General features: G+C 36.7%; 1 protein-coding gene across 5 annotated transcripts in view; it reads left to right on the top strand.

Moving 5' to 3' along the window:
- Positions 1-13,234, top strand: part of LOC105211544 (four and a half LIM domains protein 2) — a 215,092-nt gene that overhangs the window by 129,866 nt on the left and 71,992 nt on the right. The window contains exon 1 of one of the 5 annotated variants that reach the window (XM_054230331.1): positions 2,778-2,911. The exons of 3 other annotated variants lie outside the window; for them this stretch is intronic. The gene's annotated coding sequence lies outside the window, so the exon portion shown is untranslated. Of the gene's footprint in view, positions 1-2,777; positions 3,035-13,234 lie in introns of those variants that run through there. One more of the 5 variants, XM_011183034.3, reaches the window with a different exon arrangement.

Raw genomic sequence — 13,234 nt, 5'->3', positions numbered from 1 at the left:
CCACAATCATACAGACACATACATACATAAGATCCATCGCGTGTAGGTAAATGTATATGGATGCATGGATTTGTATTCTTTTCTCGCTTATTTTCACTATTCTTATTGCTCAGTCGCGATTGCACTTCCCCGTTTGTCTATGCGCTTTTAGTTTGGTTTTGTTTTTGTTGGCGCTACTGCCCCGATTTGCGTTTGTTCTGCTTTTTAACGAATATGTATCATCATCTGGCAATTTGTATGTGCGGCTTTCGCCAAACGCCACTGTGCGCTAGCCACAAGAACGACTAATCGAAAAGTGGGGCGTTTCGCATTAACGAACTCTAAAAATTATTATTTTTTTTCACAATCATCCATTTATAATCAAACTTTACTAAGACGAAATATGGTATTCGCCCCAGGTCAAACAAATTGTGTTTAAAAACTCAAGCGATATGCCTTTGATGATAACAAGTATTAATTAGTCACGCCGTTATGATAAAATTAAAAATTAAAATGAACGTTTTTTAGCTTTTAAGCAAATTTTTATGTGACAAAACTTTATTGAATATTGTTTTATTATTAAAGTGAAAGTGAAAACATTTACTATTTAAAAAAAGTTTAGTAACAAAATTTAGACATATTAAAGTAATGAGAACATTGTAAAATTAACGAAATTTTTATTTCAAAGCTATGATTCTGTTCGTTTCTACTCAAGGTCAAAGCTTATATAAAATTTACTTTGCGGTAATACTAAAATTAAAGTAGGTTTTTTAATTTAAGCTTTCATTATAAACCATAAATATGTTCGACTATGACATACTATGTATTACAAACAAACCGTACGAAGCTTTACACTATCACGTTTCTTAATTTTTTTTTTGACTTTGGGAAAAATTTAAAGTTTGGAAAAGGATGGCAATAGAATTTTTCTTTAACACTGAGTCCTTATTTCCTCTTCTTCTTCTTGACTGGCATAGACACCTCTTACGCGGTTATAGCAGAGTCCACAATAACGCGCCATTCGTTTATTATTTTGGCAGTTTGACGCCAACTGGTAATGCCAAGTGAAGCCAGGTCCTTCTCCACCTGGTCCTTCCAACGGAGTGGAGGTCTTTCTCTTCCTCGGCTTCCACCAGCGGGTACTGCATCGAACATTTTCAGAGCTATTCCATTCCATTCGAACAACATGACCTAGCCAGCGTAACCGCTGTCTTTTTATTCGCTGAACTATGTCAATGTTGTCAATATTCAAGGGACCATACATCTTCCGCAAAACCTTTTTTTCGAAGACTCCCAGTGTCGCTTCATCGGATATTGACATCGTCCACGTTTCTGCACCATAAAGTAGAACGGGAATGATGTGGGGCTTGTAGATTTTGGTTTTTGTTCGTCGAGAGAGGACTTTACTTTTCAATTGCCTATAGAGTAGCACCTGTTGGCAAGAGTTATTCTGCTTTGGATTTCAGGCTGACATTGTTATTGCTGTTAATGCTGGTTCCCAGATAGAGGAAATTATCTACAACTTCAAAGTTATGACTGTCAACAGTGACGTAGCTTGATGTATATTCTTATGCTGGAATCTAGTACTACGGACGACCATATTTCGGGCCCTAGCCTCAGGCCGTTTGGCGATGTTTCGTCATGGAGGCGGAATTTTCCAACTGTTGTGCCAAAGACATCTTCTATACCTTTCCTTCACTTCCGTTGGGGCGTGGGCGCAAATAAGCGATATGTTAAAGAACTTCGCTTTGATGCGGATTGTGGCTAGACGTTCATCCACCGGGGTGAATGCCAGGACTCGGCGAGCGAGTCTCTCTCCTACGACAAATCCAACACCAAATGTGCGATCCTTTATATGGTCGCTGTAGTAGTTGTCACAAGGACGCACCTTCTTCCGTCCTTGTCCCGTTCATCGCACTTCTTGGATGGCGGTGATGTCAGCCTTTACTCTTACGAGGACATCAACCAGCTGGGCAGAGGCACCTTCCCAATTAAGGATCCGGACATTCCAGGTGTATACCCTTAATTCGTAGTCCTTTATACGTTTGCAGTGGTCTTCTTCAAAATTGGGGTTTCTCATCTGAGGCTGTTGCTTCCTTTTCATTAGGGGGTTTTTTTATGTGGTGGGTCTTAAGCCCTACGCACAACCGCATAAGCGGGATTCGCCTTCTAACTTTAGCTCGCCTCAAAACGGAAGTTTGTTGGCTACCCAGAGGATACTTGGTCTAATACCGGAAGTCGTGAGCTGCTTGAGCTACATGCAAAAGAATCGTTCCTGGCCGCTCCTAAGTGAATGACAGTCAGGAACTTTCCTCACTTACGTGAACTTCTACACATGACCCCATCCTCCCACATTTATTTCTTATGAATAACAATACTAATTTGTAAAAAATATTAATAAGGAACTGGAAAGATGAAAATTGCAAATATTTTTTTATTTGTGGCTTCAATGTTACAGGCATTTAAGCTGGAAAGGCACTTAGGGGGGGAGTTTATATGAAAATTTAGAGAAAAGACAACGATACTGAGATATCATCATCTCAAATTATAAAATTTAATTAATAAATTCCTAATCGCTTCAAATTCTGACGGTCAACTTTTATTACAATAAACCAATAAACACACCTTAAGATTTAATTTTTCTGAAACACTCCAGGTAAATTCTCATCTCCAGCGACTGAATTTCTCAGCGAGCAATTCGACAGCAACCACTGTGCGCGTCAACGTAGTCGTTGGTTGTCGGCTGTGTACTTTCTCGCTGCTCAGCGCGACGTCAGCATTCGCTAAACAGCAGCGTCGGTGCTGACGCGCAGCTGATTCACCGGCTGGTTGTTGCCGCCAGTGCTGCCAGCGCGTCAGTTAGAATCTGCTTGTGAAACGAACTGGTTGTACGCGTGAGCTCTATCGGCACCTGGTGGAACGCGTAAAATCTGTGCGTAGAATTTCGTAGTGATTTTGGCGCGCAACTTTCGACTGCCTTTGTGGGCGCTCTGCGTTTGTGCTTTTGTTAAGACTCCCACTTATCATCAATCACTTCGCCACACCAAAGCGGAATGTGCGGATGAAATGTTGTTTGTTGGAGTGTGGGGCATTGCATTGGGCAAAAAGGGATTTTGTGACTTACAACTCAATCACGATTTCCTGGTTGATTTCTGCAAATATTGTTAATGCTGCTGACGTTGGCATTGCCATTGTGTTCGTGTGAAAGCGCCGACATTTTGATCTTTTGATTAACACAAAAGATTCGTGTTTGTTTTTGTGAGTGCGGTCCTTTCTAAGTGTCTCGCAGCATATCTTTTTCAATATTTTGATAGACAACAAAGTGTGAGTGAAGTGTTGAATGTGTTTTTGTTTTTGGAATGCAGGGGGTGGCGCAGCAACCCCAATGTATAACCGTACTTGTTGTCAGTTCTCGACTAAGCGTCGAGATTCGTTTTGCGAAAAATCTTTCATTTATACTTTTTGTGTATGCTTTTATGAGTTGGTGGAATTGATATAGAGTAAAGGGAACATGCGAATTCAAGTATTTCTTCGACGTACGTCTTAATGAGAATGAACAAGATAAATGAAATTTATTAATTATTTACACAGACAAAAAGCTGAATTTCTAAAGTAACACATACATACATATTTACACAATTCTATATGTAGCTACCTAAGTGCCAACAACAAAGTGATGAGAGTTGAAAGATTATTGTATTTCAATATCTTATCTGCTAAGATACAAACTGACAAGAACGCCTGCTTTCAGCTGGCGCAACGAATTGGTGAAAGTGAAGACAAATATTTGATTCTCATTTCATCGACGTTCATAAATGAGATATATTTGTTTAAAAAATAAATTTGAAAAGCTGTTTTCAGTTTGTATCTATGTACATACATATATTGTTGTTACTGTTTCAATCACTTGCTTGGTGTTGAGGATTAAAATTGTTACAATAATTAAACTGAACCACTAGGTCCACTAATATTCAATGTAAAATAATCTTTTTTTTGTTCATTCAGCATATGATGTGGATTTAATATCTTGAAAAAGCAAAAACGAAAAAAGTTGATGTACATACCTCAGATTCAGTAAATTAAACAAATAATTAGCGCTCCGTGATTTCTTCTATACTTGTTTAATGTAATATTTGTATGCGTGATAAATAGATTAAAATATCTTCAAAACAAACATATCTGCTATAGAACCGACTTGTCTCGACACACTCTGTTTTGCTGCAACTTTGTTCAAAATATAATAAAGTAATTTTTCACCGAAAATATCGTTAAATCTCTCAGACATTTAAATGTAATTCAGAGGAAATCTTTTTCTTCTAATTGTGTGTCTCTATACCAAAAATAATTAAAATCGTGTCATAACTTCCCCTAGCTCCCATATACCTAATTATAGGTTTTTCGAAAATATGCTGGGCTTTATTCCGCATATATCTGCTAATATGTGAGATATCTTAGCAAAATTAAGTGAACGTATAGTCTTAAAAGCCAAATATTAAATTGCATCCACTTCGAAGCGCCGTGACTGCGTGTGCGTGCCACATGCCCCTTGAGTGCGCACGGTGTAAGCCATATTAAATAAATATAAAAATAATTATCCGACCACTTTGTAGCAGGTTCAAGCTCTGCCGCATCCGCTTCTTGCTCGTAGGCTCTTCATTAAATTAACTAAAAATACAACGCTTTGCGTGCGCAGAGCGGAAAGCGCTCACTAACTGGAAACAATGTTTGTGAATCTGTAACAGCCTGCAGCGCCTAGATTGCGTAGCGGGGGCGCGCAACCGTTGGCTTATGCATAAATTAATTATGCGCTTATTATGCACTCAAAACAATAACTTTGATGGAAATATCGCTGTGTGAACTTGGGCATAAGCACTGTTGCACTGATCTAGGAGCTATGTATAGATATGTGTATGTAGAGGACATGTGTGCTCGTTGCTAAAACGCTTCAACTCACTTTCAATTAAGCCACTTAAAAACGCTTATATGACAATGCACGGCAGCAATGGTGCAGACAACAGAGGGCATGTTGCATGTGCCACACATGTGTGAGTGCATGTGGTTGACAGAGTGCAGTGCAACATGTGGCAGCATTGCCCGAACACTTGAATGACTGATCGTTGCAGCAGGAGTAGTGGCGCAAATAGTTGCTGGGTGATAAATAATTCTGGTATCTAGTTTGCTTTATTGTGGAGAGTGATAGCAAATGGTAATCCGCAGCAGGTAAATTGCATTGAAAGCGCCTTGGCGGTGATTTTTTGCACCTCGCACTTATGCACATTCAAAAAATTTGCTTTAATTCGGTGATAAGCAGCGAGATGCTGACAAATTGGCGCAGCTCAACAATCGCTCGAGTGGCGGAATTGTGGGAACGGATCGTTTGATGGACGCGGGACACTAAAATTAGAAGCTTCTATGGCTTGGGTGGGGGAGCTCTTTTCTGTATGCCAATTGAATTTGTTGTTGGACACATATGTGCAAGTGTGTGTGTTTGCTCTGTTTGCGAGTGTCTGTGTGCCCCAGAAATACTTTCTAGACGTGCTTTTCTATGCGCGCAGCCGGCAATCGGTATTCGGCGCTCGCATCAGCTGTCAACGCAAACACATAGCAAATGTGTGATAAGAATGCACAAAGTGCACAAAAGAAAATAAACACAATATATGCACTCACATATCAACACGATTTGTGAGTGGATTAGTTTCTGTGGAAAACCCCGCAGAAACAATCGCAATTGACAAGGAATTGTAAACAACGGCAAATGAAGTTCTTAAAATCCAGATGTAGGTTGGAATTAAGAAGAGTGCTTATTTTCAAAGGAAAACAATCTTCATCAAAGTTTACTAATGATTTAGCAAATGTTTGAAAGTCCGCTCAGATTGATGCTAAAAAAAACCGTCTTCCAAAGGCAGGAGAGTGCAGGGCAGGCAGAGTGCTAGTATTTATTACATTATACGGCAAAAACGACTGTGGGTATTGGGATGCAAGATACTATGAAGGGTCTAAATTAGATCTTCGAAAAAAATACATTTTTTACATCGAAAAATTCTGGACCCTTATAGCATCTGTCATATAAGCTTGACCAAAAAGTTTTATACACCATTCAATTAAGAGGAAAATATAGATTATAACCATATTTTGGATTTATTAGTAACTTTTTTAGTAATAAAAAAAAATCATTTTTTTTAGTCAAATATTTCGATTTTGGAGGCGAACTTAGTAAATCGAAGATTACACTTTTTACTCACGGATCAATCTCCCGGAAAAAATTAGTTTGGTCCATTTGCCATATTTCAAATTTTAGACGCAATGCCCATCCGTCTGTCCGGTCGGCCAATTGGTCAAGCGATAACTTGTTCTGGATATCCTAATATAATTTGACACACTTAATCCTTGGCACTATGAGAAGGTTGGTATTGTAGATGATCAAAATCGGACTACTGCAACGACTAAAAAAATGCAGTCAAACAAAAAAGGGATATTGGAAAATTTCAAATTAAGCTCTAAAATATGAAATACTTGATCACAGTACGAAAGGGCATCTGCGGTTAATTGCTAGGTAAATTGGAGCATAGCGGGCCTAATATCTTCGGTGAACCGGGCGAATTGGCATGAAGGATATTAGCGACTTAACTCCTTTTTTGCTATGCTCAAAGCGCTTAGTGGAAACTGGTAATCTAAATCTAAGTATGTTCAGTTAATGTTGGGTCCACGCGGCATTCCTCTGCATCAGCTTCGTCACCTAATTTCACCCAATAATTAATCATGCTTCAAAGACGCATCTAAACTTATGCACAAGCCGAAAATTTAACGATTCATAATAGTGTAGTCTCTTGTCCAGCAAGTTGCGAAAATATGAATGTTTTATTTCTTCATTGCTTAGGGCTAGCTACAGCTGTTTTTCCATTACATTAAATCGCTTAAAACAGACTTTATGTACTTTCTATCAGCCCCATAGACGATTACACTCTGTGTTAATGTGTGTGTGTGTGTGTGTGTGCGTAACATTGGCGCATATTTGCCCAAGCGATGCCGTTGGTTAAAAATCTAAATTGCCATTAAACTGCAGGCAAATGCAAGCAAGTGTGTTGATAAAAGCAGCACACAAATCTATCAGCGCCAGTCGCCAGCGAACACATACACAGATATGCACACGATTGTGCGTGTGTTTGATTGCAGAGAATGTCATCGACGGTGTTGACGCGCAAATGTGTCGCTTCCGCCGATCGAAAACACTTGGCAGCATGAATTCTGCTTTGCTCCCATTACAAGCGCGTTCTTGCCTCGCAAGGCAGGCATTTGCTTAAATGTTTATCATCTGCGCTCAATTTCATATTTTACGATTTATTCGATTAAACTCTTTTGGTTTCGGGTAAATATGCACAGCTGAAATTTTCATACAATTCTTCGCCGGGCTCAGCTCATGATTCCCGCCTGCGTTCGGAGAAATTGCATTTAGAAAAGCAAAGGCAATAAAAATAAATAAATAAATGGATTGCTTTGAGTTCAAAGCGTCATAATTTCTCAAATTGTTCCGTCGTCTTAGCTGCCTGTATACACACACACACAGCTCTCTTGTTATTGAGAGTGCATTTCATTGAAAGCAAACGTACAAGCTTCGAAAGACAAATAGTGAAGGGGCGGGGCGGGGCGGCGGAGGATGCTCTCGATCTGAGTGCTATTGGCAATCTTAATTGCATTTAATTCATTTTCATCAACATTCGATTTGGGATCAAATGGCGCACATTGCCCAATTTTCATTTACAATATTGCTTTTCGAGAGTGCGCGGGGCAAGGGCAGCAAGTTCGTCACTCAAAATTATAGCGGATATGTCGATTGCAATGAGAAATGTTTTATTTATGAACATAATATTTATTGAATGATGCATGAGTCGATTGAAAGCTTGGTTCATTCTGTTCTTATAATGCATATGCATGTATATAGCGCTTTGTTATAGTAGGGGTTCAAATGGTATTCCCCGAAAATTTATTTGTATATAACTAACCCGCGCACCCGACAGACGTTGTCCTGCATGATATTTAAATCTATTACGACATTAAGCAAAGTATAAAATGAAACACACATAATAAAAGATTTGGAAATTTAAATTTAATTCAATCCACAATTTAACCGAATGGTGACTGTAATTCATTCTCGAATGCAGTTGAAGACACATAAACAATTGCAATTGTCTTTAATTCGCTAATTTTGTTTTTTGATTCTCATTCAGCTACATATAAAACGGGATGGATATAAAATTAAACTATAATACTTTGTCACTTTTACGGTCACCTTATCTATATGATAAATTAATTATACTTTTCTCATTAACCAAAGCCCTAATTACTTACACGTTACGTGAAGTGCAGAAATATCCTTTGGAGTGACGAAAAAGAAATAAATTTGTTTAGAAGCGATTGTAAAAGAAGTGTACGTAACCCATAAAGGAAATTTTTCTCTTTTTATTTCTCTACTTGTACAAGTCCTGTCCAATCTACATGATTGCAAAGCAAATTTTAACATCCTATTAAATTATTTTGATCGCAATAATGGAAGCTTCCTGGCTATTCGATTTGGTAGCTTCTCTTTTTAGAAGCGCCTCTGAACGGTTTGAGCACTAACTTCATTTCCAATTTTGGCTGACATCGCCTCCAATGACTTGAAAGTGTCCTCTTTAAAACAAGTTACAATGTGACCTTCAAGAAATTTATCAGTTTTTATCCCTTTTGACTAGTCTCCCTACTAGATTTTCACTTTAAAGCAGTTATGAGACCTTTCTCTTAATTTCACAAAGTCACGAGCCGTATGACTTACGACCCATCTAGTATGTCCAATTGGTATCATAATTTGTTTTTTTTTGTTAATAAATGTCTTACCAAAAGTGTACCTATTATTTTGAACATGATGATTACAAGGCCGAGTAACTTGTTTGCATCCACATTTCTATCTTTTACTTTATTTAAATGTGAAGTTTTAAATAATAGAATTGCGTTTGATGTGGTTTACTTAAAACAGTTTGGTGTACCTATTATTTTGAGCAGGTGTGTACATTAGGGTGGGTCAATTTGTATGGAGCAAAAAAAAATGCACCAAGCTGTTATCAAAATCGTAAACTACGATGAATTCTAAGAAAATTTGCCCAAGAAACCATGGGTCTAAAATTAAAATGGAGCTTTCGGTTTTTAACGAGAAACTTTTCATTTTGTTTTTTTTTTTATATGTTACCTATCCACCCATAAAAATTAAAATAGTAATAAATAAAATTTCAAACTTTAATAGCTTTAATCTTCCGTATTGCAGTTAACAATTTCATTTTATATCTATATATAAAGCAAAAACTTAACTGTTAAGGGCCAAACAAAATATAATATACTTCTAAATTTCGCAATTATTCAGTTTTAAGGTCTTGCTTGCTGTCCATCCTAGATGTTGCGTTTCGACTTGCAACCGTGCCATAACACCATCACGATTTTTTTCTATAGTTCGACGTGAAACGCTAGCCAGCAGTTGCACAAAGCGCTCGGTTCCTTGAATATGTGGAACACACACACACTTCTTCCTTGAGTAAAAGCTTCTAACTGTAATATTGTATCAAAATAATTTAAAACGATGGTTTCGGAAACAATTGTTTTATTAGTAATTCATCAGCGTTGCTTTGCTTTCTCTGAGAAGTTGATAAAATCATAGCAAACAAATTAAATAAAAAAAAAACAAGTGCAAATCAAACAAACAAACAGAAAAATACCGTTATATGGGAGGTGGCCGTAGTTTTTGCCCAATTTTAATCATTTTCATAATCTCACCTAACTAGGTACAATCTAAAATGTGTACCAAATTTACACGAAATCGATAAAGTAGTTCCAGAGTTTTACATATGCACTCAAAAGTGGGCGGTGACATGCCAAAATTTTCATATAGTCGGATTTCTGGCTGCAATACAACACCGAATACCAAACTCAAGATGTTTCCCTTCAACAGTTATTAAAATTTCTGATCTTTAGTGTTTTCAAAAATTACCGTTATATGGCAGGTGGGCGACAGTGGAATAGGAATTGGATTTTTTTTTTACAAAATACAGTATAGGAAAGTTTCTCGTTAAAAACCGGAAGCTCGATTTTCATTTTAGACCCATGGTTTCTTGGGCAAATTTTCTTAGAATTCATCGTAGTTTACGATTTTGATAACCGCTTTGTGAAGGAAAAAATTGACCCACTCTAGTGTACATATATGTACATGTGAATGCACTTCTATATGGGAGTATTTTCGATGAGTTAGCGCTTCGTAATCGTTGCTATAATTATTCTTGCATAAAATATATTTTATTTTATGTCTAAATAAATTTATATGTATTGTAGCTTATCTTATCAAAGTAATGTAATTAGAATCAATAAAATAGAAACATTGCTTTTTGGCATACAGTGAGCGGCATAAATTAAGCACAATTTTCAGAGAATCGAAAACTCGAACAAATTTGGAGCACTTATGTTAGGTGTCAGCGCCACATTTTATCGTGTTAACTTCGATTTACTTTTATCTCTGTTTAATGTTGTTGTGTGTTGTACGCTCAATTGGATTTCATTATCAATTTGACAACATTTTGTCTGCGTATGTATGTGTACTACTAACAAAGTACATAAATAGACGCTTCAATGCAAACTAATATGCCGTTGTGAACATTTTTTCACCACAATGTACAGCCATGGGGGCCTGAGTGTGTGTAAATACATAGACAACTGTGCTTATCAGCTCTGACAATTTCCCTCGCTGGATTCACTTGAGGTTTAAGGTTTATAGCAGTCAGCGATTAATTGAATAGGATGTGATAAAGGTATTTTATGAAGGGATACACTTCCGGCATTCACGTATAGCTACTTACTTGCAAATAGGGACGTACATGTGGAAATATTTACGTAAGGTGATATTTGTATGAAAATGTTATCGGGCAGACCTGCAGATTACCGTACAATTATCGCATTACACTGTGACAATTTTATTGAAATGTCGAACTGTATCATATCCATGACTTGTCATTAAAGCATTTAGAATGTAAACATATATTTCACTATGCATACGAAGTATTTATCTAGTATAATATCTCTAAAGTCATGTACTTCAGATCCATTTAACATATTCAGCCTCATTTCCATTTGCCGTCAACTTTCCGTGCGGCCAGTTTTTCCTCATTTTGCAGTTTCTAATTGAATCATCCCCGCAAAAGACCTTAACACCAACCAAATTTGAGTCAATCATTTAATGTGAACAATTATTAATCTATTACAATAAAACAAAAAATACAGAGAGTCTTACACATTCATAGAATCCTTCCAAATGCTGACGTAAAAACGCTGGCACCAAGTCGCAAATCCAACACATATTTCGTACATCAGATCACCAATGCTGTATACACACACCTTTGCCGCTACGTCACTTTTTCCAAAACAAATATTCACACATGTGGCCATAAACAAACAAAAATACCATGGTTCTGCGCGTGTTTGTGTGCGAGTATGTGTGTTGTGTTCCATCGATATCTATGCACTTTCACAGCCATTGAAATTCCGTATAAATATACAGATAGCACATAATAAATATATTCCCAAGTTGTCGATTACGCGCAAAACTTTGCTATCTACGCTCGTCGAAAAGTAGCAAAATAAAATCTTTGTATGCTTTTATAACCTATCGTTAACGCCTTGGAGCATTGTGTGCCGAGAAGCGCGTCCATATGAGCGTCGAATTATATCTCCATAAATATTACGTTGAAATGATTCCATAAAATTGCCTTGTAGTAAATTCAACTAGTTACAAACTACTACCCAACTAGTTGCGAGCTGAAGTAGTCAAATGTCTGATTTTTAACCAAATGATATTTGTTGTTCGTTGAAACAACAAAAATTGTCAAATTTCGGGCATTTCAATTCATACTCCTAAAATCGGGAGCAGTCCTCTGTGGGTTTGGTTCAAAACCTCTATATTTTTATTGAAATAATACTGATTCGCTGAGGTACACATTTCTCTCTCTGAATCAAATTACAAAATAAAAACCCAATGATTTTTATTTTAGTTGGAAAATTTTGTTTAGTAGTAAAATTCTAGTAGGGTTTATTTCTGACTAGTTTGATATTTCACATCAGGATTTTTAGTATAAATTATTATTGTAAATATGTATGTATGTGTTTAAACAACTTATACATACATATGTGTGTGTGATGGCTTTTGGTGTAATAACTTTCAAGATACTGGGTAGGTGATGGGAAAACTTTTGTTCACTTGTAAATATTACTCCCTCCCAGTCACATCTCATTCATTATGAGAAATGGCAAATAAATTGAAGCGTTTACTACAAAAAAAATATTTCCCTATTTCTTTTTGCGTAACCTATTACTAGGTCCCCATTTCGGTGAAAAGCTCTAAATCTCACTAAAAGTCATTAGCCAATGCAATTTGCTGATTAAAAAATACGAGCGGTCCCGATAGACGTTGCCTTGCATGATATTTCAAGCTATTGGGATATTAAACAAAGTATGAAATGAAACACACGTAATAAAATATTATAGTTGGAATTAATACATATATAATTGGATTGAATATTCGGTAAATTAAAAAAAACATTTTCCAAATAAATTTTCCGAAAATAATTTCTGTACCTCAATTATTGGAAAATATAACACATAAAAAAAAAAACATCTTGGAAGATAGCAAAGCCGCCCTTAAATAACGCAAATATAATTTCATTAAAAATAAATTTTGAGAATGAGTGAATCACTATCACAAGTAAATGAGTAGGTGACTCTTCATACGAAATCACTTTTACATTTTTCTGTTAACATATTAAGAAGTGTGTGATTGTATTTTTATTTGATGACAACACACAATGCACACACACACGCATCTATGTACATACATATGTATGTATATAGAGGCTTTGTAGCACTAGCCAAATGGAATTATTTTCTAGTGACATGGAAAGAGCAAATACAAAATCCGATAAGTCTTGATTCGCCACTGAAATTAAGCCCCTCGATTTAATCTTATCATTTTCCGCTTACTAGCTCACCCACTTTTTCCGTGAAGCGCCACTTTATTGGCTTAGTAAGCAGAAAGTAAAAACAGCAACCCTCTGACATATTTGATTTGAGTATTTTACTCCTGTTTTGGTTTCTTTTTTGTTTTGCCTGTTGAGAGCATGAGTTTAGTGACGTAAGAGGGTTCTTACCTTATATTAGTAGTTGAGTAGTTTATATCATGTTATGACAGAAA

The sequence above is a fragment of the Zeugodacus cucurbitae genome, chromosome 4, assembly GCF_028554725.1.
Source record: "Zeugodacus cucurbitae isolate PBARC_wt_2022May chromosome 4, idZeuCucr1.2, whole genome shotgun sequence".
Classification (NCBI taxonomy): Eukaryota; Metazoa; Arthropoda; class Insecta; order Diptera; family Tephritidae; genus Zeugodacus; species Zeugodacus cucurbitae.
This window is presented reverse-complemented; position numbering and strand designations above follow the sequence as displayed.